This window comes from Gymnoscopelus microlampas, assembly GCF_963454915.1.
Source record: "Gymnoscopelus microlampas genome assembly, chromosome: 6".
Lineage (NCBI taxonomy): Eukaryota > Metazoa > Chordata > Actinopteri > Myctophiformes > Myctophidae > Gymnoscopelus > Gymnoscopelus microlampas.
In genome coordinates, this window is record NC_139943.1 from 19,745,185 (window position 1) to 19,770,962 (window position 25,778).

At 42.8% G+C, this 25,778-nt stretch overlaps 1 protein-coding gene across 2 annotated transcripts in view; it reads left to right on the top strand.

Moving 5' to 3' along the window:
• gnao1a (guanine nucleotide binding protein (G protein), alpha activating activity polypeptide O, a) overlaps window positions 1-25,778 on the top strand; it is a 158,597-nt gene that overhangs the window by 1,774 nt on the left and 131,045 nt on the right. The gene's annotated exons all lie outside the window — the stretch shown is intronic.

A 25,778-nucleotide genomic window follows, 5' to 3' on the forward strand; every position in this document is an offset into this window, starting at 1 on the left:
CTAATAACTGTACATGATGTGCATGTAATTTGCACAATACTGTATGTGCATCTTGAACCAGACAGGCTTGCATTCTCTCTCTCGCTCTCTCTCTAACACACACACACACACACACACACACACACACACACACACACACACACACACACACACACGCTATAGATTTTTGTTTTGTTTGCACAGTACGATTCTGGGTGTCAATTTTACTGAGAGTGTGCATTTTAAATGAACCATTCCATGTTACTGTGTAGACCTGGCTGTGTCTCTTGTGGCTCCCCTTAAGTATGGCACATTTCCATTGGGTTCTTACCATACCATTTGGACCAGGAAGAGGTGATGTTGTTCCTATTATGACCAGAAATTTGCAATAGACTGGCTGTCAGCAAATTGCTTCTCAAAAATCAGCCAAGATACAGTTACTATTTTGAAATGAGGAAGCGGCTGTATCTCCTGGCTTCCATGCACTGCTAGATATGTTCCACTTGTACAGTTATGAACTCTTTGAACTGTTATGAACTGTTATGAAAATAATAGGCCCACCCATGTGATAACGGGTGGGCCGTTATCACATGGGATTGTTATTTCAACGATCAATCGATCGATTGGTGTTGGATCAATGGAACTAACGTAGTAAACTTGCAGTTCCTATTTATCAGTATCACAATGAACTCATGTTTCAAGGTTTTAAAGAAAAAATACCATGATTAGTTTTTTTACATTCATTCATTTGATTATACATTTTATGTTATCATCATCAAATCTTAGTGTTTTTCAAATCATTTGGGGGGCCCACTTGCAATATCCTCATGGCCCACCAGTGGGGCCCCGGGCCACAGGTTGAAAACCGCTGGCCCTACAGAGGTGGATGACATGTCACGTTGTGTGCCAACAGCAGTGTATCTCCTCCTACTCCACCCCCGCCGATGTCTGTTGTGTCAGTGATACATAATAACCTGTCATTTCACTCCCATTCTGCCAGAATCGGCTTCTTCCCCTCAAATAAATTCTCTACTGCCAAACCCATCGTTCTCATTCAATCCTATTAGTCCACCTCTGAATGATTGCTTTAATCCCACGACATGTGGTTTTCTCCCAGAGCTCTGAGCTCTGTCATTTTTACGGACAGCTAAGTGCGTTTTAGCCGATAATAGGCTTTGGTTGTGGTTGTTGCCGACATATGAAACATCATTCAATCGGACAAGATTAGCCTATTTTCCTTAACTGTTTAGTGGTCATTTCTGCATGGCATACTGTATGGCTGAGCTCTCGGTGGCTTTGGAACAGAGCTGTAATATTTTGAAGCAAGTAGAAACTAGGAAACTAGGTATCGATTGCATTAAATCATCTTGTGTAGTCATTACTGTTATGATTGATCCGTTTGGCTGGTACATAACTGGCAATATATCCCGTTGATTATTCTGTGCCCAGTGCCAATGTGCCAAGCCCATTTCATTGGTGTGTGTCTGAGCCTTTCGTGACCTGTCATACTTACAGGAGCAGGTTGGAACTAATGTTGGTAATAGCCCAGCGATTTTCAACCTTTTTCATGTCAAGGTCCATTATTTATTCGACATTTGAGCCACGGACCACCGTTTGATGAGATTTAGCCTCTCAGACCCAAGACTTTGAATATTTCTTCTACATTCTCCAATTGTGGAGACTTCTTGTGAATTAAGTAATTAATTTTTAACAATAATTGAACTCTAGAGAGCGTAAAATGAAACCGAATGGACCCTTACGGGTCCATTCGGTTTCATTTTACGCTCTCAAGAGTTAAAGATCTATAAGGGTCCATTTGGTTATGAACTCTCTCCATCATTTAGCTGAGGACCACTTGGAACCCCCACAAGGAGGGCCACTAGTTGAGAACCACTGCTCTAGCCCAGTGATTCTCAACATGTGGCCTGTGAGGATGTTGCAAGTGGGCTCCCAAATAATTGGCAAAATACTACGATTTGTCGCCTGGAATCCAGACTTATTCGCTTGCTTATTCGAATGCTTTTGATATTTTCAAGTGGGTCCAGAAAAGGTTGAGAACCACTGCTCTAGCCCAGTGGTTCTCAAACTTTTTCATGCCAAGGACCCCCAAATAGACACTTATTAGACCCCGGACCCCCATTTGAAAAGATAAGCCAGGGACCCCCATAAGAGAAGATTTTTACGGCTCTCTAGCAGTGATTTCAACCATTTTAATTTCAAGGACCCCCAGTTTGACATGCATTAGGCTACGGACCCCCATTTACTGGCATGTATGTCTCTGGGACCCCAATTCATATTATAAAATCAATGTTAATTTAACTCTGAGAGTGTACAAATGGAAGCAAATGGACCCGTTAGGGTCCATTTGGTTCCATTTGTACACTCTCAGAGTTACAGACCCATAAGGGTCCATTTGGTTCCTGTCCATCATTTAGCTGGGGACCCCCTGGAACCCCCTCAAGTACCCCTGGGGGTCCCCGGACCCCACTTTGAGAACCAATACTCTAGCCTACGCCTTTCAGGAGGAGTGCCATCTCCGTCTGCACGACTGCTTATTCTTTATTCACCAAACTCAAGCTTATCACGTGTGAATGATGCAAACTGGGTTTTCACATGCTTCATTTACATTTCGGAGGTGTTGCCTGCCAAAAGCAGCCAATCTACAAGCAGTAGGTCGAGCCCGCCAGTGAGCTACGCTGTCGTACAATGAAGTTTAAAACGGGATTCATATGCTGAATGTTAATGCTGCTGGCGGATGGGTGACGTGAAAGGACCTGACGCTGCCCGTGGCAGAGCTGGAGGTGATAGACATACAGCACCATACCAATATGATCCTTTCGCTCCTTTCCGTCACGCCTCGGCTCCTTCCGACAGCTGTTGGAGTCGCAGGCGGCATAAGCTGAGGAGAGAGGAGTGGAGTGGAGTGGAAAGCCCTTAGCGCATTTTCTTTTCACAGCCCCCTGAGCATCTGGGGCGTGTACAAGACACCAACAATACAGTGTGTGTGTGTGTGTGTGTGTGTGTGTGTGTGTGTGTGTGTGTGTGTGTGTGCGTGCATACTTTTGTGTGTGTCTATGTCTTATCTTGCCCAGAGAGAAGGGGGGGAGGTGGATAGAAACTAAATGGGGAGGTAAATTAAAATGAGAGGAAGGGAGTTTGTGTTGAACATAGAAAGCGAGTGACATAGAGAGAGTGAGAGACGAGGGGGTGGGGGTGGGGGGGGGGGGGGGGGGCGTGAGAGATAGCGGTTACATTAGTTGATTACATAAATGTAGTTGATGTGTGCAGCCTATGTTGACTGCAGAAAGTGCTACTACTGTGAAATACGAGGGCAACTAAGCTTTTATTTCCCCTTGTTTATTATTTGGAGGAGCTGTTTCCTGCCACTTGCCCCGTCTAGATCAGGGGGTTTCAAAGTCCAAGACAGAAGGTCTCCCTTGAGACAAGGGTCAAACAACCGCCTCCCTCCACTTTCCAGTGACATTACTGTCAGGGTCCTACTGCAAGTAGACTAAACAGACTCTATTTATTTACTAATACTGTAAAGACAGACCTAATGTGTATAGGCCTGTGTTTATTTGAATGGGTAACATGCCTACCAGGCTTTCCTGTCATACCACCTTCTTAACACGCTGAGGAAGGCTTGACGCCAAAACGATTTTTATCCCAGGATTTTGTAACCCATTTTTTCACCCAGTGCCAATTGCAGAATGTAATTCAGGGTGCTACTCTCCCTCTGCCAGCCTAGGGAGAGGCCAGAACTGAGCTTATGCCTCCTTCAATGCATGAGGAGCTAGCAGGCTGCTTCTTATCACCTGACAGGGGGGAGTTTCCCCGGTTGGACGTAGCGCATGGAAGGAACACGTTATTCCAACCAGTTCCTTTCCCCTCCATCAGGCGCCCTGGCTGACCATGTTTTTTTGTGAGGGTATACCTAGGGGACACGGGGAGGATGTACAAACTCCACACAGAAAGGCCCTTTCGCCAACCCCACCTAGGGTATGGGGCTATGGGCACTGATGATGCAGAGGAGAGGAACCCCCCCCTTCCCAAGGACCCCTGTGGGTCTAAATAATTGCATATCACACTGAACAGGAAACTATTAAAACTATCGTCAGAACAATGAACAACTAGGCATTTCCTCCATCCCAGCTATCCAGCACACCCGTACAACAGGTTGTATTGTCAGCAGTCTGATTCTACTGTGGACGGTAGCATCTCGTTCAAGACAACATAGCCCTTGGTAGGCAACCTAGCCTGCAGTGTTAATTTTGACAGCAAATTTAAATTTAGTTTTAATCATAGTCTTTGGAATAAAATTCAATGTATTTTTTTGTCATAATTTAGTCATCTGAAATGTTATTTTAGTCATCTGAAAGTTGGCTGCATGCCGAAAGTAGCAGATCTACAAGTTCTCAACTGTGACGCATTGTGAGCTTGTAGATCGGCTATTTTTGGGGCCGCGACACCCACGCGCAACCAAACACAAAATGACTTGTCTTAGTTCTACTGGATCTTCTCCACTAGTCCCTCCGTAACATTTTAGTCTAGTTTCTGTCTGTCGACGAAATTGTCAGTATATTTAGTCATAGTTTTAGTCATCATAGCTTAGTTTAGTTTTCATTTAGTTTTCGTCTGACATTTTTCGTCATAGTTTTAGTTGACGAAATTAACACTGCCAGCCTGGTGGAGATCTTTTCTAGATCTTTTCTAGTTATTAGTGGGATGATGATAAGTTCTTCTTCTTCATCATCATTTCTGTAGGCCTAATACATTCTTTGACCATGCACCATTGCACCATGCACTAAAAGCCTACAGGGAACAGCTTGCTTAGCTTGCTTTTACTAGTAGTGCCTATTTGTGCCCCCTCATGAATTTTATATCCAATATGTCCCAGATGTAAAATAAACGCTGTTCATTTGCCATTAGCCAGAATGAATCTAATTGTGTGAGCTGGAAGGTCTCTCTTAGGTTCTAATATCTATCTATCTTGCATAATGCATATTGTAGATATGCAGGTTTGATATAATAAGGAATGTGAGTGTGTTCACATCATGCTATTGGATCTATGCACAGCAGCCATTTGGGAGAAAAATTGGGCCTCTTCTTACTTCCTTCACAGGTGTTAACAATGATACTAATGAAGGCTCTGTTCCATTCTGGTCAAACAGTCAGGGTGCTGATATTGTGCATGTTGGCTCACTGGAAACACTAGTGGGTCTCAAAGTGTGGTCCAGGGACCCTCATGGTTCCTTGAGAGGGTATAACTCTGAGAGTGTACAAATGGAACCAAATGGACCCGGGAGGGTATGGAGGTCCTTGAAATGAAAATGTTTGAGAACCACTGTGCTACACTAAATGGAACAGAGCCTTCATTAGTATCATAGGTAACACCTGTGAAGGAAGCAAGGAAGAGGCCCAATTTCTGTCCAATATGGCTGCTGTGCATAGAGCCTATTGGGCAGCTGTAGCAGCAGGCAACAGGCCCATGTGTATCTCATGACGTTTTTACTGCATCGATTTGAATCGCACCATGTACGTCACACATGCCTCAAATGTTTGTCACCAAATGTACCGTGAGAATATTGGGTTTCATTTTGTCCACTTTTAGAGTTAAATTATCACTGAAGATGTTACACATCATCACGCATGCATACACGCATGCTCACTTACAGAAGGAAGGTGCACCTTCTGTGTCTGTGTTTCTGTGTGTAAGAGAAACACACAGCCACTGTCAGCCAGGGCTGACAATGCAAAGCAGTTCCAAGTTCCAACGGCATAATAATGACTATTTTATTGTGCACACTCCTGTGTGAGAGAGAGGGAGAGAGAGAGAGAAAAGGAAATTTGGCCCGGTAACCCAAGGGACTTGGCAGTGTGTGAACAACATATCTCTGTCTCATCCCTCTGTCACAGAACTGTGTGCATGTGCACTTGCACACAGCAGTGTGTGTGTGTGACACACCATCTGTTTGTGGAGACTGTGTGTGTTTAAGCAGTGTGAAGATTCTCCTGCTGCCCAGCTGGCAAAGTGATGCTTCCAGAGCTTGCTCTTAAGTTGTGTGTGTGTGTGTGTGTGTGTGTGTGTGTGTGTGTGTGTGTGTGTGTGTGTGTGTGTGTGTGTGTGTGTGTGTGTGTGTGTGTGTGTGTGTGTGTGTGTGTGTGTGTGTGTGTGTGTGTGTGTGCATGCGTGTTATGTGTAGCATGATAGATAGGTAGGTAGATACAGTACAATAGATAGATACTATAGGTAGGTAGTGACACTATAGGCAGACAGAGTAGATAGATTACATTAATAGACAGACAGGTAGATGTAATGCAGTATCTTGCTATCTGTGAGTGCTGGTGTTACGCTAGGTAATATTGACTTACTGTACAAACCAGATCTCTCTTCTTTCACTTCCTCTTTGCTGTCTCTTTCTTTTTTCATTTTGTCTTTGTTATTTCTATTTCGCTGTGTGTGTGTGTGTGTGTGTGTGTGTGTGTGTTAGACCGTATGTGTAATCACGTTAGCCTCCACCTCTTTCTGATGTGATCGGAGGCGACCGGCCGAAGAGAGAACAAATGCTTTCCATCCCTCACGGCTGCACTGCTTCCCACAGTCTTGTGGAACCACGTGTGTGCCAGTGTGTGTGTGTGTGTGTGTGTGTGTGTGTGTGTGTGTGCCTGCCAGTGTGTGTGTGTGACTGTGTGTGTTTGTGTATGAGTGTGTGTGTGTCTCTCCGTTCTCTAGAATAGGGGATAATTGGGTTTGTGCTTCAGAAGAAGAGAACGTAGGGGGAGTGAGAGAGGGTAGGGTGTGTGTTAGTGTGTGTGTGTGTGTGTGTGTGTGTGTGTGTGTGTGTGTGTGTGTGGGGGGGGGGGGGTTAGAAGAGTGTTTGGCCAGAGAGAAAGGGAGAGGAGAGCTAGATCATGAGACAGAGGGAGAAATAGAGGGAGAAGAAAGAGAAAGTGGCAGAACCAGAGAGAGAGGAAGAGATGTGGGATTTAGAAAGTAGTGGAAGGTAGGAAAGATTGGATGATGTGAAAGGAGAAAGGATGGCTGTGAAAAGAGACAGTAATGTAAGAGATGAAAGAGGACTGCCAAGAGTGAGGATAAGAAGGAATTGAAAAGACGTCATCCATGATCCAAGACGTTTACCTCGATTTCACTTGGCGTTGGTGAAATGACAGTTTTTACGTTTATTAAGCCCTATAATATATATCATCTTACAACAAATGGCAAAATTAGCTGATCTACGATCTCACAACGTATAGCGATGTGACACATTGTTAGATTCTGGATCTGCTGTTTTCACTATTTTTGAGATATTGTTTTTGGAAAATGTGCCCGAAATAGGGACGCCAGGTTTAATGTGAATATACTATAATACTATATCCTGGCTCCAGCCCCTGAATCGCTAGCCATGGCCATAAAAAAAAACAATTTTCTGGCGATTCAGGGGTCTGGTGACGCTGTCGAAGGCGAGGTTTTCTCGGTTGAAAGTCTAACCGGCCCACCGGGCATGGGGATGATCCAGTATGAACCAATCGCCAAATAGTCCCACTGTGGCCATGCCCCCATCTCAGGAAACGGCTGCACTGAGAGGGCTTTCAGACTGAATAATGCAGTGAAGCAAAATGAAAATTCAGGCTGAGTGTCAGGCTAATAATACTATACTATAATAACACAAAACCCACACCTGGGGGGGGGGGGGGGGGTGGAAAAACTGCCTGCACCAAAATCTCTCGCGCTTCTAAATGTCTCTGTCCCGGAGATATGTTCTCCGTTATAACCAATTATGTCATTTCCAGCTACTGTAGGGCGATGTGGACAAAATGAAATATCAGAATATCTTCACTCGTATTTTGCTATAATGAAATGTAACAAACTCCCTAAAACCAGACGCAGTGAACCAAGAGAATCAGATCTTGTATTTTCCGCAGTGATTTTCAGAGACATGCTAGTGGCTGTGCCTCCGTAGCTGAGTAGGTAGAGTAGAGAGGCCGTCTGGTAATCCGAAGGTCACCGCTTTGCCTCCCGGCCAGCCCAGTAAATATGTGCCACTGCCAAAATGTCCCTGAGCAAGACACTTAACCCCTTAAACCTCATATGGTTGACTGGAGTCCCTCAGGGCTCTATACAAGTGTATTTTCAGTTTTCTGTTATTGTGGGGAAGGCTTTTGCTGAAAAACAGCTGACCGACAAGCTCACAACGAGTCGCACGTTGGGAGCTTGTCGATCTGCTATTTTCTGCAAAAGCCCAGCATCCCCACAATGAGGATGTTGGGCTTTAAGTGGTTCACCTCTAACTGGTCCCCCTGAGTACTCATCATGACCATCTGAGCAGCCATTAGCTAGGTGAAGCTGAAACGGAATTTCTCCTGTGGGATTAATAAGGTCTTCCAAAAAAAAAAAGAGATTTCAGCGGTGCAGTTCACATACAGTATTTCTAGATTGCTTTGTGTGCACAAATGCTTGTGTGTGCGTGTGAATTGTGGACAATGCACATGCATGCATTGGCAGTGACAGAGTGTGTGTGTGTGTTCTTTTGTCCATACATGCAAATGCTTGCTTGCTCATGCAGTCCCAATTCTGCCTTCGAAAGCAGTGTTTGCTTTCATATGTCATTTTGCATCATATTTGCATCGCTGTGGGGGAAAAAGGACAAATGGAAATATTAGGCTTATTATATCTCTTTTGTGGCAGGGTGACTGTTACAAGGTTTTACTGTATTTACTGTTACAAGTTCACCGGGCAATCCCCCCCCCTCATCTCTCTCTATCTCTCTCACACACTTTCTATCTATCTATTTATGTCCAGTCTGTGCCATTCCCACTTGGTTGTGGACATTTAAATGTTAGCTTGAGCTTGAAAGATTAATTGATGCCATTTAAAGATCATTACACATGCACGCATGCAGCATTTTTAGAGACATTGAGCCTCATTCACAAAGCTTTTCGACAACATTTCGACTATGTTTTAGTGTAGGCCTGCTACTAAGTCAAGGTCGGATTCATGAAAAGATGTGTACAGCCTTGATTTGTGTGCCCCTCGTTTGTACTTTGGATGCGAGTACCTGTGTTAATCATTTGTATAGATCAGTGCCCATTTGACACCATAAAAGGCATGCACCGAAGGCTCGTGTGCAACAAGAAGAAGAGCTTAACTCCGTAGTACTGTGCAGTGTACAACAGTATCGCTCATCAAAAAGGACAGATCTACAAGCTGAAACGCCTCGCATCGCGGGACCTGGCCAGCTTGTAGATCTGGTGGATTTTGTGCAATGGATTATTACAGTTGAGCTTCTGTGAGAGTGAGTGAATAAAGTATTGCTCTCATATATAAATGAGAAGAAGAAAATAATTGTAAAACGTTTGGTAACGCTTTACTTAAAGGTCGGGTCTATAATGCATTATAATTGCATTTATAATGCAAAATATGCTCTTATAACCAAGGCATTATAACACTCGTTATAAATGTTTATAATCATGTATGCCATTGCCAACTTATAACAATTTAACAATGTTTGTAACGTATTATAAGTGCTGGTCATACTCATAATGCATTATAAGCTCTACCAAAAGTGCTTTATTGATCATTGATGGGGAAATGCATCCTTTGGATGAACATATCCTTTCCGCTGTCCTACAGCGGGGATGATGGACACAGATTTCAATCCAGGCTGCATTATTCATTAGAGACTATGAACTGTAACCTATTTGTTTGGCATCCATATGATCAACAACTTTCATAATTGCTGTTAGAGATGAATAATGTTACTCCCGCCAGTGCCACCACGGACGTGGAGGTGCGCCTGCCGTCTGCTGCTGTCCTGCAACAAAAGTACAGAAGTACAAAGTACTTCGCTAAATTGTGGCCCCACTGGCAGAAACGGCAAACGCACTGAGGGACATAATAATTATGTTCAGCTGTGAATGCTTGGACGTGAAAATAAATACAAATCGGTTTAAATTTTCCGCATGTCTATAAGCCCAGTTATGCATAATTAAAAAAACAAGCAATAGGTCATTGAACAGACAAATAAAATGTTGGGTACAAAAACAATTTGTTTGAGGTTTGGCACTACTGTAATTGGTTTTGCATAAATAATGAGGTATTCTAACTAAGTGCCTTCACGCATGATTCCAGACCATACACATGTCTCAGAGCAGATGTGAGTTGTGCATGTGCTTAGGCCTGTCACAATTATTACATCATCGTCTAATCACATATTATTTGAGATAATCACAGTTATTTTTGCATAATCGTCATAATTATTACCACGTTGAAATATTTTCCTATATTTTCAAACATTTTCAAAAATATGTGACGCCTTTTGAGCCTGTAGCTTTTTTTGTATCGTTATTATATTATGTATGTCATTTGTCATATCGGCCCTGTGCACCTTTCGTTTACGAAGCCTATAGAAAGCCAAACAGAAATGTAATTTTTATTCATAATGTTCCGATTGTGTTCAACACAATTAAATAGTTAATCGCAATTATTCCAGCGACAATTAATCGTCAAATAATTGATAATCGTGACAGCCCTGCTGTGTGTGCTACGAAGTAGAATGATGAATCAGACTGTGCTAATGGAAATGCTCGTGTGACCGTTTTAAGGTCAAACTAAATTGCATTTTGCTTCGTGTACCTGTCTTGAGTAGTGACAAATAAACCTTCTTGATTCTTGACCGTAAGCACATTCCGTGAATGAGGCCCGTTGTACATAATGGGGATTTTTGGGAAACACTTTTCTTGCCATTGGTGTGCTTTCATTCATGAGTTTTTTTTCCTTTCCTGAATGCCGGACTGACATATCCATTTGTCACGTCATGATGTGATGCCTTTCTTATACACAATGACAGCTGGCATGAAAGGTAAACTTGCTATGTTAATATAGAAATTATCCGCCGTTTATTCTATTTGCTCTACTTGAAGAGTAGTACTGTAGGCCTACTGAGTTAAAACAGCAGTCCTAAAGCTGGTTTCATCTAGGGGCCTGAATGTAGCTTTGATCATGAAGTCGAGATCAATATACTGTGTCTAAACTAAACCAAACCTGCTCAGGCTTAATTATCTAATCGGTTATATATGAACTATGCATCCCAATTAAACCCTATGTTCATGTAATAACCACTAATGCTCAGTATAAAATGGTACCATTTCTGTCTACTGTGGACAGTTCAGAATCCAGGGTTTAGTCATTTATTTCAGCATACTAACATTCCAGGAAGAGAAAGACTATAGTTTCTATTAGCTTGGAATCCCCAACGATGATGTCATTGGTAGGCAGGTTTCTGATCTGTCCACAGATTGAGCTGACGGAAATGGTGCCTCATGCTGCCAAATGAGGACCAATTATATGAACATGAGGTTAAAAATGGGTGAAGCGGTCCTTTTAAGTACATCAGCAGCATGTAGTTACAAGTACAATTGTCCCTTTCCCTATCTCCTATACCAGCCCCTCCCCCCCCAAAAAAACTTTCTCCATATAATAAATCATTTGGTCCCCACTCCTTGGTGTTTATTTTGTCTCTGTGTATTTGCTCATACTGTATGTGAAAACTTGTCCTCTAGATTTTACCCATCCTGCAGGAACAGCCGTTGGTTGTAGCGCTCTGGGAGCAGTTAGAGGTCAAGTGTCTTGCTCAGGTACACTTTTGACACATTGCTGCTGAGGCCTGGAATCGAACTTGGGACCTTTTGCGTCCCAGGCGGGCTCTCTTACCATTCAGCTATGGCAGCACCTCGTTCAGCTATTTCACCCTCTCTCTCATAATGTGTCCGCACTGTCCGGTCAGGTCAATATGAATTTGTGTGTGTGTGTGTGTGTGTGTTTGTGGAGACAGAGAGAGATAGAGTTTGTGTGTGTGTGGTTCCATGTACCATTCAGGGCTTCTCGTGGAAAGACAAAGGTCTCTTGTGTATATTTATGTGTGGTTGTGTGAGTTTTGGAGTGTTCGTAGATGGACAGTTGGACACAGTTAAATCATAGCATGCATTTATCCATGCATTATGCATTATGTGTGCATGCATGTATGACTATAGTGGTGTATGGCTGTTTGTTTGCATAGTGTTATGTAAGCTTGTGTATTACACTGAAGTTGGCAGCTTTCAGGTCAGTTCAGTGTGTACTGTGAGACAATGCAGTGTTGTTCTAATGACTGTTGCTGATCTGGAGTCAGATGGCTGGTTTTAAAGCTGTGTGTGTGTGTGTGTGTGTGTGTGTGTGTGTGTGTGTGTGTGTGTGTGTGTGTGTGTGTGTGTGTGTGTGTGTGTGTGTGTGTGTGTGTGTGTGTGTGTGTGTGTGTGTGTGTGTGTGTGTGTGTGTGTGTGTGTGTGTGTGTGTGTGTGTGTGTGTGTGTGTGTGTGGAGTGAGGGAGAGACTGCCAGGAGGCTGGGAATGTGAGACCGTTTTAACTGTTGATGACTATCTTATCATGCATGTACATCTGTGTGTGTGTGTGTGGGGTTCACTGCCAGGATCAGGATGGTGTCATATTTGTGGGTGGTTCACACTGTCAGGATGGTGTTATATACAGACACACTGTATACACATACTTGTCAGTGTTATTAACTGAATTGCATATTTGTTTTTCTCTTCCATTATATTCTATTTTTTATCTCAAATAGAACGACTTCAAGCTTCTCAACAGAACAACAGAAAGAGAGAGAAAAATGTTAAGAAACAAAACACACACACGGTTACGCACACGTGCACACACGCACACACACTCACACGCGCGCGTGCACACGCACAAGCACTCCCAATGCATACATGTGCACAAACCCACATGCACACATACACATCCGTGTTAAAACATGAATTAAACCATCATCATCAACAACGGTTTCCTTGTACTCTTCAACCTCATCAAGTCATGAAGCCATTATTCTTTATCACTTGATGACGTGGCTCTGGTTTGAGGCTATTCTGTTCCTCCTAGGAAGTAACTTTGTTCAATACATTTTGGAGTAGAAAATGGCCCCTTGGTGCAACCACAAACATTATTTACAAAGAACAACTCAGTTCTGTGCTGAATATTTAATAGTTTATATAACACATTCATCACGGCAGGCCAGAAAAACAGCTAAAATGCCGAATACAATTTTAGCTTTGGCTTAGCGATGGTCTAAACACCTACATTAGTTCAGACAGGTACTGTATCTACTCACAGGGGATTCTGATTTTCTCTCCTAGCCCTCTTCTGCCATTTGCATACAGAAGGCTAATGTTGCCAGGCAACAAATACCTTTTCATCCAGTAAGCAGATTTTTGACTAATATTGTTTGGCACCAAAATTGTGTTCCAAGAGCGAGAGTGTGTGTGTGTGAGAGAACGGGAATGAATACAGAATAGTTTCTCCTACAATTTGCAGAGCTGTCATGTCAGCTCATAGTGTGTGTGTGTGTGTGTGTGTGTGTGTGTGTGTGTGTGTGTGTGTGTGTGTGTGTGTGTGTGTGTGTGTGTGTGTGTGTGTGTGTGTGTGTGTGTGTGTGTGTGTGTGTGTGTGTGTGTGTGTGTGTGCATATTAGTGTATGACAGAGAGAGAACAGGAGGGTGTGATAGGGAGAGATGAGAATGATGTGTGAGAGCGATGGACAAAGAAAGAGAGAGAGGCAGACCATGTTAAAAGAGGTCTTACCAAATGCAAGATAGAACTGCATTTATGAACCATTCATGTATTCACCCCGAGGTATACTGACTACTTCCAGTTATACCACCTGATCCATCTCCTTATCACTCTCAGCTTATACCCACACCCATCAGCTACCAGTTTTACAGTGGGATCACTGGGACTATGGTTTGAGTGACCATTGTTGGCCAACTTGACTCAGTGCCATTGAGGAAACACACTGGCATAAAAAAGGTCATTCTTTCTTAAACTTTAAAGTTTTCCTGTTTATCACCACTTTTGTACAAGGAATGTGAGGGTAAAGCCTGAGTTCTAATTGGTTTTGCGCCATGTCACGTGCCAAAATTACTGATCTACAAGCTCACAACACGTTGCAGCCAGCGCAACAGGTTGTGAACTTGTTGCTGTATCCGATGCGTGACACCAGCCCCCAGCTAAGTATAAAACACCCTCAACAGTAGCGCGTTGCAGCGCACTTCAGTGTGAATGGAAACCATTGTATCTTCAGTATGGCTCCAAGGCAAGGAGCCTCCTGAACTGTCTGCCAAACGGTCCAGACAGTGAGTCTTCTTGCTACAATATGCAGATGACTGCACTCTTGTGCCCCAATCCACGGATGACCTTCAGTCAGTGTTTGCTTTTTAGGTGACAGAGCCTACAGCAGGATGGGACTTCTCCGTTGACAGTAAAAGACAAGCCCAAGGGACTCTGGAACTCCTTCCTCACTATGTCTGCCTTCACAGCGGAATAGTGCTTTTCAGCTCGGGTCCTGGGGATGTAAACTAATGCAGGTTTCATATTGAGCCTTTGTAGTAATTTACTTCTCCAAGAGTGGAGTTTTGAGAACCACTGCCTACCTGTCTAGAGACTACAAATCTGATCATTCATTGCATGGGTCTCTTCGCTCTGCTCTGTGGCATTACTGCCACTAGCTGACACGCAATCTACATAGCGGACACACTGTAACGGTCATCCAATGCATATTAGAATGACCAAGCAGCTAAGAGTCTGTCTTCAAAGGACTACAGTCCACGTGGTCTGATGTTTATCTCATATTGACTCTGATGACTAGGGTGGAGTATCCTTCATCTCTTTTCCCATCTCATACCGTAGATAGGGTGACCAGAGGTCCAGACCAAAAGCCAAACGGTGCTGCCTTGTGAGCATTTGTCCCTATCGGGATGCTGTTTTTAGAGCAAGATTTATGTTCATCCATGATACAGCACCTTGTGACAAAAGCAAGTGAAATTGATGTGAAAATGTATGATCATCAAAATATATGATAATTGGATGCAGTGCAACTGCAACGGAGAGAAACAGAATTGCATTGGCAATGTATCTGCTTGTGCACTGCGACAGGATGTGGGCTGTGATATTCCAGCTGCAGTGGCTGTTGTACTTAGATTTGTGTCGTGACTCCTTAATCTCCATTCTACAAGCAGCCTTTTCATTATTTCTTGAGTCTGTCGTCTGAAGGTCTTTGAGAGACCTTCAGCTGAGGCCGTGTCTGTCCCGTGTGGTGCTGTTGTCTCTCTGTCTATCTGTGTTGTTGCGGGCTGCGTGCCGTGCACGCGTGTGCTGAAAATACATTTTCAGGCGGGTCGCCAATTTGATCCAATCAGGACATGGTACCCATTTGTCAGCTTCATTTCTTTGTGTTCCACTTCCAAATTTGTCTGTTCATTTCTCTGTGTCATCACTTCCAATTTTACTTGTTTATCCTGTGTCCTGTGTTGAGTTCTCTGTCCTGATTGGGTAAAATTGGTATTCTGACCGTAAAATGCATTTTCTTTTTGCTAGAGAGACTGGGAGACTACTGTTAATGACACTGTATACCCTACTATAGAAATGATTAGTATCAGAATATAGAGCTATTTAACACTTATTTTAACAAAACAATATCACATACCATACCTTTAACAGTGCTCACTATGTGTGTGTGCATTATGTTATAACTCTTTTACGTAAGGGCATACATGTAAACAGTGGTGGAAAAAGTACTCACAGTTTTTTACTTATGCAAAAGTATCAATACTATAATGTAGAAATAGTCTGTTACAATTAAATGTCTTTTACGGAATACAAAATTGACTTGAGTAAAAGTATTGGCATCAAAATATACCAAAAGTAAAAGTACTCGTTATGAAGTAAAATCTTTTAAAAATAGCCGATCTGCAAGCTCACAGCGCGTTGTGATGCGATGCGTTGTGATGCGATGCGTTGTGAGCTTGTAGATCAGCTATTTTCAAATAGCCAAAGTTTAAATATGGCTTAAAGGGTAAGACCACTTTGGTAAAGGTTTGGGTTGTGTAGTTACCTTGCCATGATGTAACTCCAAAGGTGGGCAAGAAATCAAAAATAATTGCTCCATTGATTAGAAATTGATAATTCAAAATATGCTCCTCATTGACTTACATTGTACTGTCAAACAGCTCTCAAAGTCACTCTTTTAGCACAAAAACGAACGCAAACAAAGTTGATTCAGACAATATAGAACATCACCAAACCCAGTACTGTTTTTTTTTTAAATAAAAATGTCAACTTCCTGTTGATTTTACTATTTGAAGATCTGGATCCGGATCCACGGATCCAGTCCGGGTTTTCTACTTATTAAAAATGGCAAAATCAACAGGAAGTTGACATTTTTATTTAAAAAAAAAACAGTACTGGGTTTGGTGATGTTCTATATTGTCTGAATCAACTTTGTTTGCGTTCGTTTTTGTGCTAAAAGAGTGACTTTGAGAGCTGTTTGACCGTACAATGTAAGTCAATGAGGAGCATATTTTGAATTATCAATTTCTAATCAATGGAGCAATTATTTTAGATTTCTCGTCCACCTTTGGAGCTACATCATGGCAAGGTAACTACACAACCCAAACCTCTAACAAGTGGTCTTGCCCTTTAAGTGGTTAATGTATGTTTTGTAATAATAAATCAAATCTACAAAGTAACTAGTAACTAAAGTTTTCAAATAATTATAGTGGAGTACAATATTTGCCTCTGAAAAAGTATTAGTAGTAGTATCTGTAAAAGTATTGAAAATTGGAAATACTCAAGTAAAGTAAAAGTACCTCAACATTGTACTTTAGTACAGTACTTGAGTAAATGTAATTAGTTTCTTTCCACCAATGCATGTACATAGATTGTTTATATTTTAGGATTAAGAACCTTCAACTTGAACACCTCAAGCATCTTATGCTCTAAGACCAATGCACAAACTGTCTTAATTATGAATTATTCCTTATTCATGTCCATGTCCATCGTATCTATGTTTATTATTTTTATTGCATCTACAATATCTGAGGAACAAGATTTTTTTACACTTCTATGCCTGTATACAAGATGTAACAACAAAGAAACCTATTACGTTAAACTAAAGTTATAGTCAATGACCTGTAGCCAATAGAAGCACTTCCGTATTAATATTTTACTCCAGAGGGACAGTAGATCTGCGGTAACGCATTCACAAAAATATGAAATAACACAGTTGTTGGGATAAAAACAGGATCCGCGCACTCAGGTGTACAGAGGAGGATTTCACCCTGATGAACCTCTGTAGGTTGAAACATGTTGGCGTTTGCCTTGTTATAATAAAAGGCTGTTTCCTCCTCTGTGAATATGAGTGCCCGGATCCTCTCTTTTTATCTCGTTTTGTCTCATATCTCCTGTCTGATCCAGGAGCACCTTTTTGATACTTTTAACCATTATTTACGTTTGTCTCCGGTGAGCACCTGGTTGTTTTGTTTTCTCTGTCTTCAATAACATAGTTGTTGTTGATGGATTGGGGAAATATTCGGCTTATATATATGTCTTCCTCGTCCATGAGGACCATTCCACACCAATGATTCGTGAAGCGACAAAACCTTTACAGAACGTTGCAGAGAAAAGATGCAGCGGTCTGGCTTACCGGCTCATTGAGTCGAAGTGATTCAACATGTCCAATCACAAGCAACAAGTTGCAATGCATTTATGATCTAAAACACGTTATCTCTCTTTCTCTCTCTCTCTCTCTCTCTTTTTCTCTCTCTCACACACAAACACACACACCTACACACAGCGTAAATAGAGCGAGCTAATTGGGGAAAGGAAATGAGAGCGTATATAGCCGTTTCATATTTTTATACCATAGTATACAATATTATATAATAGGTTAACATGCTGTAAACCATCTCTGCTCCTCGCCTTGATGTGTCTATCAGTGTCCAGTTCAGGGACTGCTGTTTGCTCTCTGCTGATTTATTATCCCATATCCCAGAGGGACTGTGACAATACCGTTGCTGTGGAAACAGCAATTTGTTCGTCGCTCTGCGCCTGGGTGTGGACTGTCCAGTTTTATATCGTTGAAAACCACAGTTTTGGGATTCTGTTGCAAGTGGTTACACACACACACACACACACACACACACACACACACACACACACACACACACACACACACACACACACACACACACACACACACACACACACACACACACACACACACACACACACACACACACACACCCAAACAGGGACAGGAACACTCACCCTGCCTTCAGCCGGCGGAAATAATGAATGGTATCCAGTAGCTTCTTTGAAGATCAAACAAACCACGCCGGTATGCTTTGGAAAATGATGAATGTCAAGTACACTGTGGGTCATCTAGTCAATATGAGATAAACATCAGACCATGTGTATTCATTTGAAGTCAGACCCTTAGCTTCTTGGTCATTCTGAAATATGAGTGGTTCTCAAAGTGGGGTTCGGTGGGGACACCCACAGGTTCTTGAGGGTGTTCCAAGGGGTCCCCAGCTAAATTTAACATCAAAATAAGTTTAACCACCTATATACATACGCTATTTGAAAATAGCCAATCTACAAGCTGTGCGACGCATTTTTATCTTGTAAACCTGCTATTTCCCCCCAAAATCTTGGAAAGTATGCTAAACATTTTTAATATTTTTGAAACATTTTAACAACACAAATCGTGTATGGGGGTCCCAGGCACAAAACATTTTCAGATGGGGGTCCGTAGTCAAATGCATATTAATTGGGGCGGGGGAGGGGGGGTAGGGGGGCGGTGAGTCCTTGACATGAAAAGGTTTGAGAAGCACTGCTTTGGCAGACTGTTACTGTGCATGCCTGTGTTGGCTCTGTAGATTGTGTGTTTGCCAGCGGCAGCGATGCCACAGCACAGATGTGTGGATGGGATCAGCAGTTTGCTGCTTGACCTCAAGGTGTGACCAGGAGTGATTGGAGCCAACCACCCCCAGAGCAGCTGATGCCTCTGCACAGTGCACACACACACACACACACACACACACACACACACACACACACACACACACACACACACACACACACACACACACACACACACACACACACACACACACACACACACACACACTTTGCTGCACTTTCACCTTGCTTTATTAATAGGTTCTCTCTGTACTTTTCTCTTCCTCTCTCATATCATGTCACCCAACACATTATTATCAATTCTCCCCCCCCCCCCCCCCCACACACACACACTTACACACATACACACACAAACACATACACACACAAGCACTGGCCGTTTGTGTGTGTGTAACCCTGTCCCACAGTGAAGTGTTGACAGGAGTTGGTCAACGTTGTGCACTTTGTCAAGACTAAGAGCTCTGTCGACACAGGCAGCAGATAGAGGGCACGGGTTTAGCTTGGCGATAAAGAGCTAACTGCACAGAATTGTGTGTGTGTGTGTGTGTGTGTGTGTGTGTGTGTGTGTGTCATGACAAAGCGTGTTGGCAACAATGTAGAACAGAGATAAAAATCCCTTCCAGCCGCCAGTAGTGTGAGGTGTGTGTGTGCCTGCTGCGTGTGTGTGGGTTTGTGCACACGTCTGTGTGAAAGTGTGTGTGTGTGTTCAGGAGCACAGAAGGTGTAAGGGTAATATGTCAGGTGGGAGGAGTGGAGTTTAGGGAGAGAGGAGAGAGGCATGTTCCTGTGCTTGAGTGGTTTTATGTGCACATGTGCTGCTGAGCAAGTTGTTGGTACTTTACATTATTAACTCGGCTACATGGAAAGATCCTGTCGTCGCTGTCTGTCGTCCAAAACTGTTACTTTTCAGGATTCAAATTCTAAAGTAGCAAAGAAATAGCAGATCTACGAGCTCACAACACGTAGCATTGTGACGTGTTGTGAGCTTGTACTGTAGATTTAGCTATTTTTGCTACTTTTGCGTGACACTGTTGTGAGCTTGTAGATCTGCTATTTTTGCTACTGTCGCGTGACACTGTATTATGACGAAGTAGGGCTTTAATTTACTAAATAAAATAAAAAAGTTGAAATATGAAGATTAGAGGTTTGTGCCCGACAGCAACGCTGTCTTTCTAGGCCTTTTCTCAGCTTTGAGAAAAGGCCAGCAATTGCTCTTTAGGTCTCTTGGTGAACGGCCTCCCGCATCGTTTTACATATCATGTTTTTCACGAAGTGCTTTACAACTGTGTTTTCTCAGCCTATGGTGGCCCGGGGCTCACTGTTGGTGGGCTGTGAGGATATTGTAAGTGGGACCCCACCCACATAACTGGCACAAGGCACATAAACACCCAAGTATGATAATTTAACATAAATATTTAAGAAATAATGTGAAATAATTGCGATTAGGCGATTATGTAATAATTTTGACAGGCCTAGTCGAGAGAAGTTGGAGGTTCAATCTCTTGCTCAAGACAACAACCCAATTCCCAGACAACCGCTGTACCTCCTCCATACTGATCTATGACGTCATCAGTTTCTGTTACACACAACACTGTAGAGGTTTTTAACCTCTCTCGTCCATTAATAAATATGAAGATGTTGGCACTGAAGCTATAAGTGTGCGCCTACTTTGATCTTCTCCACACAATGCTGTGAAGCCTGATTTATACTTCCTTGTGAGAGGGAGTCACACACCAAAAATAGCTGATTCTACAACCTGTGACCCGTTGTGAGCTTGTAGATCTGCTGTATTTAGTGCACGGCACCGTCATATGATGGATGAATAAATGAAGCATAATGCTGTATTTACACTAGTGCCAACAAAGAAACAAGCTACAAGTCATTTTCAGTGGAAGCCAGCAACATGAAACTACAAAGTAAAGCCAGGCACTTGTTGCTGCATGACAGGCATGACACGCAACAAATAAAATTTGAGCTGCAAGCACTCCAGTGACATGGTGAACCATCAAACGATCATATGTTTTTTGTTTCGCCATTTCCACTCCCATTCTCTCACCACAATTCCTGCTCCATTCCATAAATGGAAGAAAAACTCATTCTTAGCGTTAACCAGTTCCCTGGGCTGTGTTTTTTTCCCTCCTTTTTTTCCCCTTTACCCCTCTTTTCTCTTAAATGTAGTGAGTCGTTATGCCAATTATTTCCTCCCCACACACATTTCTGTGTGTTGTCACTGCTGTTGCCCCCACAGGGAGGACGTAGAGCCTTTGTCCTACGCAGCTACTTTATCACTGTGCCACCCGAGCGCCTAAAGCTAACGAGCGCCTAAAGCTAGGCCAAGCCACGGTCAGGGTTGCCAGATCTGCTTATTATAATTTCCCCGCAAGATTCGCGTTGTGAGCTTGTAGAACTGCTATTTTCAAATAGCCGATGTATATGTTAAAGTGCACATGTGGCCCATAGTCGTTTCTTTTGGGCTGGTTTTCCTAGACCTGGTTGCTTGTTTCTCTCACAGAATCTGGCACTTCAGCGGCGACTCAGCAGCAGCAATGTACAGTAGTGTGGCTGGTCATGCTTGGCCGTTTTGTCGCATCGGTGCCGCTAGTGTGATTGCAGCGTCGGAATCATGAATATTTTTTCCACAATTACAAAATCGAGGGATTTCTCACGCCATTTGCAGGTCATGGACTGTGGCTATGGATGTATGATTTGACACCGGTTGCCTGCCTGTTAAGATGGCTGCCATGAGGTCATGGAACTGTATGGATGCTACATTTACCCATATGTCTGTCTGTCTGTCCATCTGTCTGGCACAGTGTGAAATTAAACTATGTTTCAGGTCATTGTTCAGCCTGTGCCAAAGCCATGGGTTGGCCAATGAAGGCAAAGGCGCACGCACATGGCGCTAGTGCACGCACACAAATGCAGGCACGTACACACACACACACACACACACACACACACACACACACACACACACACACACACACACACACACACTGTACACAGCTTGTACTTGCTGACAGAAGGGCTTGCAGAGTGGGTAATGAGAAAAGGGCCTCATGCATGAAAGCCCACATCAGCAGGCCAGGCAGTTGAAAACACACACACACACACACACACACACACACACACACACACACACACACACACACACACACACACACACACACACACACACACACACACACACACACACACACACACACACACACACACACACACACACACACACACACACACGCACAGAGAGAGAGGTAGACAGACAGACTCCCCTGTATGGCTAATGGTGTCTTTCTATAGCCTTATTATTCTTCATTATAACTCACTGCACTTCCTCTCATCTCTGTTCTTTCTGTTGTCTTTCTATTTTTTTCTCTTTCTCACTTTCTCTCTCTCTCTCTCTTCGTCTGCCTCTCTCGTCTGCCTCTCAGTTACAGTAAAGAGGGTGCTGGTATTAACTTCATGGGAAGACAGTAATGGTCAAGCATATGAGCGTCTGCTAAATGCCTAAATTGTAAAATAAATGATTAGCCACAACCTACTCAGTCTCTATCTCTCTCTTTCGCACGTACCTACACGCGTGCACACACACACACACACACACACACACACACACACACACACACACACACACACACACACACACACACACACACACACACACACACACACACACGTACCCTTTGCTCCCTTATAAACTGCAACAATAATCCGGCCACAGATAACCTTTCAAAAACGTAAGCTATGGAAATACTGTAATCATGTGAGAGACACACAGAGGTGGTTATGGAGAAGTGAGAGGCAGGGGGAGGGCCAAGCAGGACAATGTGCTGCACCCGTTCATAAGGAACTCTTCCCTTTTTATACCCTATATGCATCAGTACGCAAGAACCTCTTTTTCAGGTGATTCGGGTCGTTTTAAGGTTAGGTTTAAGGCATTTCTGTGAGGTTAAGTAGACACAAAAAAAAGAACAGCTACACTAGTAGGCTGCATGTCCATAAGGAAACCTTACCTTTACACAATGGCTTGCGTACACAGCAAAAAGAACAGCTAGTAGACTAAAGACCTGCATGTCCATAAGGAACTTGGCAAAAAGAACAACTTGTAGATTCCATGTGCATCAGGTTCACCACTGGTCATGGTATTTCCGAACATTTCAGACAGGGAAAGCCATGGAATCTGAATGAATTCTTGCTTTGGTCATTGAATGTCATGACATTTTGATTATAATTCCACATTGCCTTTTAAAAAAGAAAGAAAGAAAGGAAAAAAGGCAGATTTATGGGGTATTTCACTCATAATGATTAAAGATTTTTAAAGGTTGATCCTGTTGTCACGATTCTCGTGGTATATCATTTGCATAGAGTAAAAAGTCAATGATTACTTGAATATGACTTTTAGAATTTGGTCATGGAAATTCAAATTCACCTTGAATCCACCTTGCATTTAGATTGTGACCCTGGCTGGCACATATATATGAACACAGGTTGCTGACTATTAAGTTAGGATTAGATGGATTCACTGTCATCCATGTCCCTCCATTCAGGGATTACTAATAGACATGGGACATTGGCTAACCCTAAACTAATCAGTACACACCGCAGCGCAGACCGAATGTTTACTATCGACTTGAAACGCCGATGCTAATCTGTATCAGCGTTTTAAAAAATGGTTATTGATGTTGCAGCCCTTATACGCCACAGTCTGTCCCCTAGGCCATTGGTTCTCAAAGTGGGGTCCGGGGACCCCCAGGGGCCCTTGAGGGAGTTCAAGGGGGTCCGCAGCTAAATGATAGATTAGGCACCAAATGGACCCTTATGGGTCTGTAACTCTGAGAGTGTACAAATGGAACCAAATGGACCCTAACGGGTCCATTTGGTTCCATTTGTACACTCTCAGAGTTAAATTGACATAGATTTTACAATATAAATTATGGTCCAAGTGATAGAAATGCCATTAAATGGGGGGTCTGTAGCCCTAATACATGTCAAACTGGGGGTCCTTGACATTAAAAAGGTTGAGAATCACTGCTAGAGCCGTAAAAAAAATCTTCTCTTATGGGGGTCCCTGGCATACCTTTTGAAATGGGGGTCTGCGGGCTAATAAGTGTCAATTTGGGGGTCCTTGACATGAAAAAGTTTGAGAACCAGTGCCCTAGGCAAGCTATTTGCTAAAGTAAAATACTACTGTTGATCATTTCTGGATTTGTGGTTCAGTGAGTTGATTTGTAATGACTTCATATGCTGGGGGATGGAGTTGAGTAAAGTGTATGTGCATTGTGCTGACTGTATGCTTTCCTTGCCTTGCCGTACAAAAATGCAAACTGAGTCACGGTCTGTAGTCCAGGCGTTGGACTGCCTCTGTCACCTTCTGCCCCTCTTGCCTTTTCCATAGACACTTGTTCCCCTGCTACTCTCTCTCTGTTCCCTGTCTCTTCCCTCCGGCCACGCCCACAATCCATTCCAGTGGTTCTCAAATTTTTTCATGTCAAGGACCCCCCTCTTGATATGTTTTTGGCCACAGACCCTCATCTGAACATATTTTTTTTGCCAGGGACCTCCAGAAGAGACATTTTGAGATTTAAAAAAGTATCAATCTTTTTTTTCTTTTAATAGCAGATGTACAAGCTTGCAGATGCGCTGTGGAGCGTGTACATCTTCTATTTTTTAATAGCCGACGTTAGAGTGTTTAAAATGATAAACAGAAAATACCCCCCCCCCCCCCCCCAAGAACCCCTGGGGGTCCCCGGACCCCACTTTGAGAACCACTGGTCTATTCTACTTACATCAGTGCTACACTACAGTACCTGCACACCTGTCTCCTCTCCCTCAACAGCCCTGCAGTTCTATGCCCAGCGACTCTGCTTTTGTTTTATTACTTCCCTCATCACCCTGCCTCTAGAATACTGGACTCATTCCCTTCTGTCTCTGCCAGTTCGTGAAGGGTTAGTACCTGTTTGGCTCTAAGCCTTCTGTCTGGCTGGCTGTCTGTCTGTCTTTCTGAGCTTGAATTATGAATTATGTTCTGCTACAGTTACGTAAAGTATTGATATTTGATCTTGTACCTGGGTTTTGGTTTTTGCCTGCTCTATTTTGGACTTGCTCTTTGTTAATTAAAACACTTTGTTCTTGAGCTGATCTGCCTCTGCTTGTTGTTTGCCCTTGGGTCCTCCATCCACTCACAGTAATACACCACAGCTGTGATAGAATCAACTCCATGTCTTTTCTGCTAATTTTTTCTATCTCAAGAAAAGAGAACAAGGTAATACTGGAAATAATGTGACGTGAGTCCCATATTTCCATAATATGAAAATACAATTCAGTATCTGAGAACACTCACCTTAAATAAAAGTTCACTTCCAGTATATTGAATAACCTGGTGATATCATTGTACATCTACTGTTTCATGCTGTTGAAATGAAAGATGGGCTCAGACATTTAAGATATCATTTTAAGATGTATCACATTCTCAGTTTAACAAAGTTTTGCATCATGCCACAACTTCAGTTCACCCTCACTGGTTGTAAGGAGGCAGACATCTTGAAAACGGAAGGAAGATGGAAAAAGAGCATTCACTGCTTATGCAGATAACAGACAAACAGCAGGAAACAGATACGTCATACCATGATCAAGCAGTTCAATTATTTAATGAATGTCCTAGATATTGTTCTTGAGAGGCTCAGGATGGTCTGGTGATGTTTGACTCAAGCTTCTTGGCCTTTATATCTTGAGTGCCACAAAATATGTGGATCTGTGCCATTGTATCAAGAACAGGTTCCTTGACCATATTCACCATATTCATAATATTCACCATTTTCACATTACACACACGTTTGACTCAGGTGGGACAAAAGCTTTGGAGTTTCCCAATCCCACTGAGTATAAAATGAGGTGTGAAGAGAGGTCCATTAACTTCGGGTTTTCCTCTCTACGGGTCACTTCATGGTCTAAATGCATGATGTCACAGAATTTAATTTCACACCATTGGACATT